Source organism: Electrona antarctica (assembly GCF_951216825.1).
Source record: "Electrona antarctica genome assembly, chromosome: 10".
NCBI lineage: Eukaryota > Metazoa > Chordata > Actinopteri > Myctophiformes > Myctophidae > Electrona > Electrona antarctica.
In genome coordinates this window covers 29,105,032-29,111,069 of record NC_136791.1, presented here as the reverse complement: position 1 = coordinate 29,111,069, position 6,038 = coordinate 29,105,032, and the positions used below count along the sequence as shown (strand labels likewise).

The 6,038-nt window shown below is 41.8% G+C and overlaps 1 long non-coding RNA gene across 1 annotated transcript; it reads left to right on the top strand.

The window, feature by feature from the left end:
* The first annotated feature begins 304 nt into the window (after positions 1-304).
* On the top strand, positions 305-4,588 carry LOC306931192. The gene is made up of 3 exons (XR_013790989.1): positions 305-403; positions 688-727; positions 4,414-4,588. It is a non-coding gene; the product is annotated as an uncharacterized lncRNA (long non-coding RNA).
* The last annotated feature ends 1,450 nt before the right edge of the window (positions 4,589-6,038 follow it).

Here is a 6,038-nt window from a genome sequence, read left to right as displayed (position 1 = left end):
GCTAATCATTCAGTGTCTCTGTTTCACCGGTGCTGTTTCTGTGCTTAGCCATTAAAGGGGAGGGATTCCATAAGACTGTCTAACGATCTCTCAAGTGGAGTTTCCGAGAGCAGCTGCAGCACCCTTCTAATTAATAACAAGTATAACTTCTTGTGAGGGTTTTTTTATGTAAGCTTTATAAGGTGAAATAATAATAATTACTTCTGCAGCGACGGCAGCAGCAGCACTCTCTGTAAGACTTTGAAGTTCAACGAGCAATGGTTTCCAAAACCTTTCCAATATCAAAAGAAGTAAGAACTTTAAAACACCAACGCCATCATGCATCCATCCTCCGCCGAAAAACCGAGAACAAGTGTGCAGTGTGCAGCTCCCTCCCTCCACGCACCCTGGCCTGCACTAACCGGTAACACCTACTGCTGTACACGTTTTACATTATTTGGATGTAGGCTATAACCGAGATTTTCCTTGATATTTGTTGTCGTTGCACTATTTCGTTTTACAAACACAGGATATGATATAATCCAAAGTGCCTTGGACTCTGTTTGCATGGCAGGGGCGTCCTCCTCCCTGAGCCAAGCTTGCGCCTAACTATTGTAGGCTATATGCATAAAACATGTTATGCTATGCTATGCTATGCTCTCTCTCTCTCTCTCTCTCTCTCTCTCTCTCTCTCCCCATCATGGCCAGTCAGGTGCAGCTACAACTCAATACAGAAGAGAACACTGAAGTGAGTAATAGTGACACAAGAATGTAAAAACAATGCAACATGAACACAACATAAATGCCTTTGAAGTGTATTCGCTGTAACAGAGCCCCCATGCCACTGCATTATTGATTGATTGATTGATTGATTGACAGTATGCAGAATGGGTAGTTCAAACGAAAGCACAACTCATTTTCTTTATATAGTTTTTTATTGGGGACAGTTAAGCAGCACAGAAAATCTTTGCACATAGTCACCCATTGTTTTTCTTTTTTTAAAACATCACAAAGCGTCACAGAAACACAAACGTAAAACAACAACGTACACCCCCCCCCCCCCCCAACAAAACGAGGACAAACAGGACAAAAATAAACCACAGGTCACATCATGGGTCACAGTCAGAGTATTGTACACTTGTGAGAGAGGCACTGTCTGTCCGCTATATTTGGGTCACATCGAGCGAAAGCATAACTCAATACGAAAAAGAAAAAAAAACTGTTACTGTGGATGACACCATGATAAAGCATTACACTTGTTCACAACAGGGTCCACCATTTTCAATTCATCAGGACATTTTGCATCATATTACATCATGAGCTGCATGGGTTCATAATGGACATATTATATGAGTATATAGAGGCTACTTTGGGTTATTTTTGAGGACATGGCAAATCAGAGCACTTCACACATGAAAGGCAGCAGTGGGTCCATTTCATTCCCTGTGCCGCCATGGCTCATGCTGTCCTTTTAGGGGGCTCCAGAGGCTAGTTAAAAGGTGCCTGATTCTCACCATGAATCTAATTAGATCTCATACTGAGGTCTTAACATCTCCCTTGAAAAAAAAAGTGCACGGTGGAATAAGGTGCTAAAACACCAACCCCTCGCCTCCATTGCACTTTAACCCCCCCCATCCCCACCCCCTCTGAGGAAAAACAAAGTCCTGCGAGCTAATGAAGTTTGTAATTAAGGAGATTCTGTCAGGCTGAATGAGTAATTAGGACGTGGTTTCTCAGGGGTGTTAGTGGTGGTCAGACTCTACAGAGCGCGCCCGGCTGCATGTGCACGGCCAGAAAGAACCTTTTATACCACGCCATGAGGCCACGGAGAGGAAGCCAGGGGGAGAGGGGCTCCTCTTTTTACCCCCTTTCGCCTTAGAATAGAATTCAGGTTTGTTCTCTTCACGTCGAGCGACAGAGCATCTTGTTAATCCATTTAGACCTGAGGACGATTCTACAAATGTCTTCTAAATCCTGAATCCTAAATCATGTTTCTGTCAGTCGTTCTCAAACATTTTCATGTCAAGGACTCCCAAAAATATATGTAATTGCCCGCCGAGCCCTATCTGAAAATATGTTGTTCCAGGGACCCCCCAGAAGCAAAGATTTGAGTTAAAAACGTTCGCTCTGAAAGAATATATATTCAAACATTTGGGCCACATTTTTACGATTAAACCTATTAGACCTTCAAGCAAGTGCCGTGCTATGAGCTTGTAGATCTGCTATTTTTCAATAGCATAATGCTTTATAACACCAAAAGGGGTTCCCTGCCCAAAATGGGTTAAGTTCACTTCTTATTGACAAGAAAAACTGTCTGTCTTTACAAAGTACAATCAGTCAGTTTACTGATTAAACAAGTTGTGCAATGTCTCTGTCTAGTATAAATATGAAAGTATAAATGATTGCTATAGAGAACTACACTTTTGTATTTCACCTGCCATGCGAGATGTTAGATTATTGCTTACAAAGCCATTACCATTAATCTGTCCATGCAAAAATATTAGTGCATTTGTTACTCCACTCACTTACCGTGGTCTCGTGACGTGCTATGAAATCAGTTATAATTCATAAAATATGGCTGAGGGACAGGCCCACTCTCTGTTCTTAGTGAAGACATCTCCATTCTAATTATCACATTAGCTGCAGATTGGTAGACTGTGGTGCCGATAAAGAAAGTTCACCTGGCCTCAATTAACTATATTTATCTCAGATTATCCCACCATAAGATTTCTGCCTGGCAGAAAGATTAGTATTATTAAGACTTGGCAGGCAGAATACATTGTCAGACAAAGTGACATCTCTAAGAAGATAAATTAAATAAATGAAATGGGAATCAAAAGAAAACGCAGCGCATATTCCCGCTGCACATAATTCTCTGCTCTAATTTCATGATTTAACTTTTCCTCAATGACATTTTTTTTGTCTTGGATAACAGATTGGGAAAAACCACTCATCTAAAAATCCTGTTCATAACAGTTAGGAATACTAGAAGATCGGTGGTATTTATTATATTTTTAATGATTACTATGCATGCGCATGATAAAGCTACACCATGTAACGTTTTTTTTGTTTTGTTCAATCTGTATGGTAGTATAAGTTAGGGATGTCCCGATACAATTGTTTTCGTTCCCGATCCGATCCTGATACCACCATTTTTGTGTTAGCCGATACCGAATACTGATACCAGAGAATAATATTTATAATAATAACAAAATAAAATTACTTATTTTATCTTGTGTTGTTAATAGCAGACTCCTCACTCATATGTGCACCTCGAAAGCAAACTCCACATGCCCCAACATTTTATTTACCTGCCATAGTGTCAACCCCTTACCCCTGTGTCGGATCTGTGGTTAGACTGGCATATTTGCCGATACCGATATGACCCGATATGACCAAAAAGGGCCGATACCGATACAACATCTCTAGTATAAGTATAACACAGAACTTTGATATCAATTATATTTGGTCTCCCTGCTCTTCTTTTGACAGCTAGGGTATGGCCAGATCTGGTTGGCACGTGGTGGTACTGCCTGAAAGTGTGAAGTGAGGGGTGCTTTACCAACCCATATCATCTTACATCCTCGCGATATCATAACATAACATCATATGCCGATTTGCTCACTGACAGACAAAACAGACATTAAACTCTGTTCATTGTTAATGGCATTTAATGTTTGGTGTTGGTGACAAAACAAACATTAGACTCTGTCCATTGTCAATGGTGTTTTTAATGTGTGTCTAGACAAGACAAACATTAAACCTGTATATAGGAGGGGTTAGCGCCACTCAAACATAATTATATCTGCCCTGAGCAAGCAGCCATGCTCTATTCGCATTTGTGGGACCAGGGTTCGAATCTCGGGTAGTACATAAAGTCACAGAGTGCATCAATCTAAAATATTAACCCATTTAGACCTGTGCTCGATTCTACAAAATGTCTTCTAAATCCTGACAGTTTTCAGAAAAACGAATGTTTCTATGTTCTCAAACATTTTCATCTCAAGGACCCCCAACAATTATATGTATTTGGCCGCCGTCCCCCATCTGAAAATATGATTTGAGTTAAAAATGTTATTCCAAATTTGCGCCACAATTTTCACGATCTTTCAAAAAATAGCAGATCTACAAGCTCTATGAGCTTGTAGATCTGTTATTTTCCAATAGCTATAAGTATAACATAATGCTTAAAACACCAAGAGGGGGTTCCCGCCCTGGGTATTGTGCAGCCTGCCTTATTACCCCCAATGGACAACAATGTATAAAGTGATTTACTTACCACACACCGGATGGATATTATCCACATATTAGGGTTGTTTACCAAAGCGACAGTCTTCGAACAGATACAGTAGACATGGCCCTTTATTGGGGGGAGAAGCACTTTGATCTTCGGGTTAACCTTTTGCATTCTCTAAAATCATTTACACTGTTTAGACTGGAAGTGTCCCGCTGCGAGGCATGAACACCTGGGCTGGTGAACCTGTGACCTCACAGCTGAGCGCTCTACTCCCAAGCCCCCTTCCTGCCTCCCGGTCAGCTAGAGAGGATCAGTGTGGACAGACAGGACCAAGACTTAATTTCCTGCTCCTGCTTCTTCAGCCTCTGACAACCCTTCACCAAAAAAACAAAAATATAAAATGCTACCTGTTGTTCAGGTAATGGAATCAGGTATGACCTTCATGGGGACAATGTACACACACGCACGCACGCACGCACGCACGGGTGCAGTACTTAGTTTAGACAGTTTTTGGTTTAGACTAGTCATTGGTTAGACCAGTCATTAGAACTACAGCCTATCTCAAACCCTCACCCTAAACCTAACCTCCCATGGGTCAGCACACCTAAACCTAACCTTAACCCATGTCTAACCAATGACTAGTCTAAACTAAGTATGCACCCCCGCACACACACACACACACACACACACACACACACACACACACACACACACACACACACACACACACACACACACACACACACACACACACACACACACACACACACACACACACACACACACACACACACACTTTTTATTGTCACTTTCTATTGACTATGACCATAAAATGTCATGTTGTCACTGCAAACTCCAAAACCAGTTTTCTTGTTAATGGTTGAGGGAAATTGACAATGAGCACTATATAATATATATATATATAAAACAAAATATTGCACACATCTTTAGCTACTCATGGAGTTGCAATTCTTGCACTCCACAGAGATCCTAAAGAGTTGTGTCAGAATGTATGCTCTTTAAAGCAATCTCATTGTGTTGCCTCATAGAAATAGTGGACTCGTAACAGGAAAGAGGATCTCCTCTTTAAGTGAAGAATCTAGGCTTGCAGACTCATTATGGGTTACGCAGAGCAGGTGTTTGTCAGCTTCAGGCAGACCTACGTCGTGGAACGAGGTCCTTGTTTTATGTTCGCTGCTTCCTCACACATTAGTCTTTAGCCAAATTGCTCTGAGTGGAGGCTTTGCCCAGCCCATCCCTCATCGTCCACACACAGTGACCCCACTCCTCTCAGTGCTGCAGGCAAAGGGCTGGAGATAAAGAGAGCTGAAAAACGGCTCTAGGAATCCCAAATATTAGCGGTTGTAAATCAGCCCCCGGTGGCCTATGGGTAGCAATTATCTTTTTTTCGCGCTAATAAATCCCCCTAGTCACTGATAAGATGATTTCCTTTCCTAACCTGCAGTAAAAAAACATCTAGGTACTGAGCATCATCAAGTGAGAGGGGGGCATTGAGGGATCTTTTAGCCATGGACTATATCCAGTCAAAGGAGGGAGAATGTATATAGTCTTTCATAAGCTTGGCGTGCAGTATATCATCAATGGGTTGAACGTGAGCGGCTGAATGTTTCCGATAAAGCACCGGGGCATTCACACCATATCAAGATCTGAACCAGATATTAAACGTTTCATCACCTCCTTATCGATCCCTGCTTTTAGCATGACTCATGCACTTCCGCCGCGCGGCGACGTTTGTTAGGCATGAAGTCGTGAGACTTCTATGGCACGGAAAAAGAGGGGAGTATGGAGGCAGTTTGGTGAA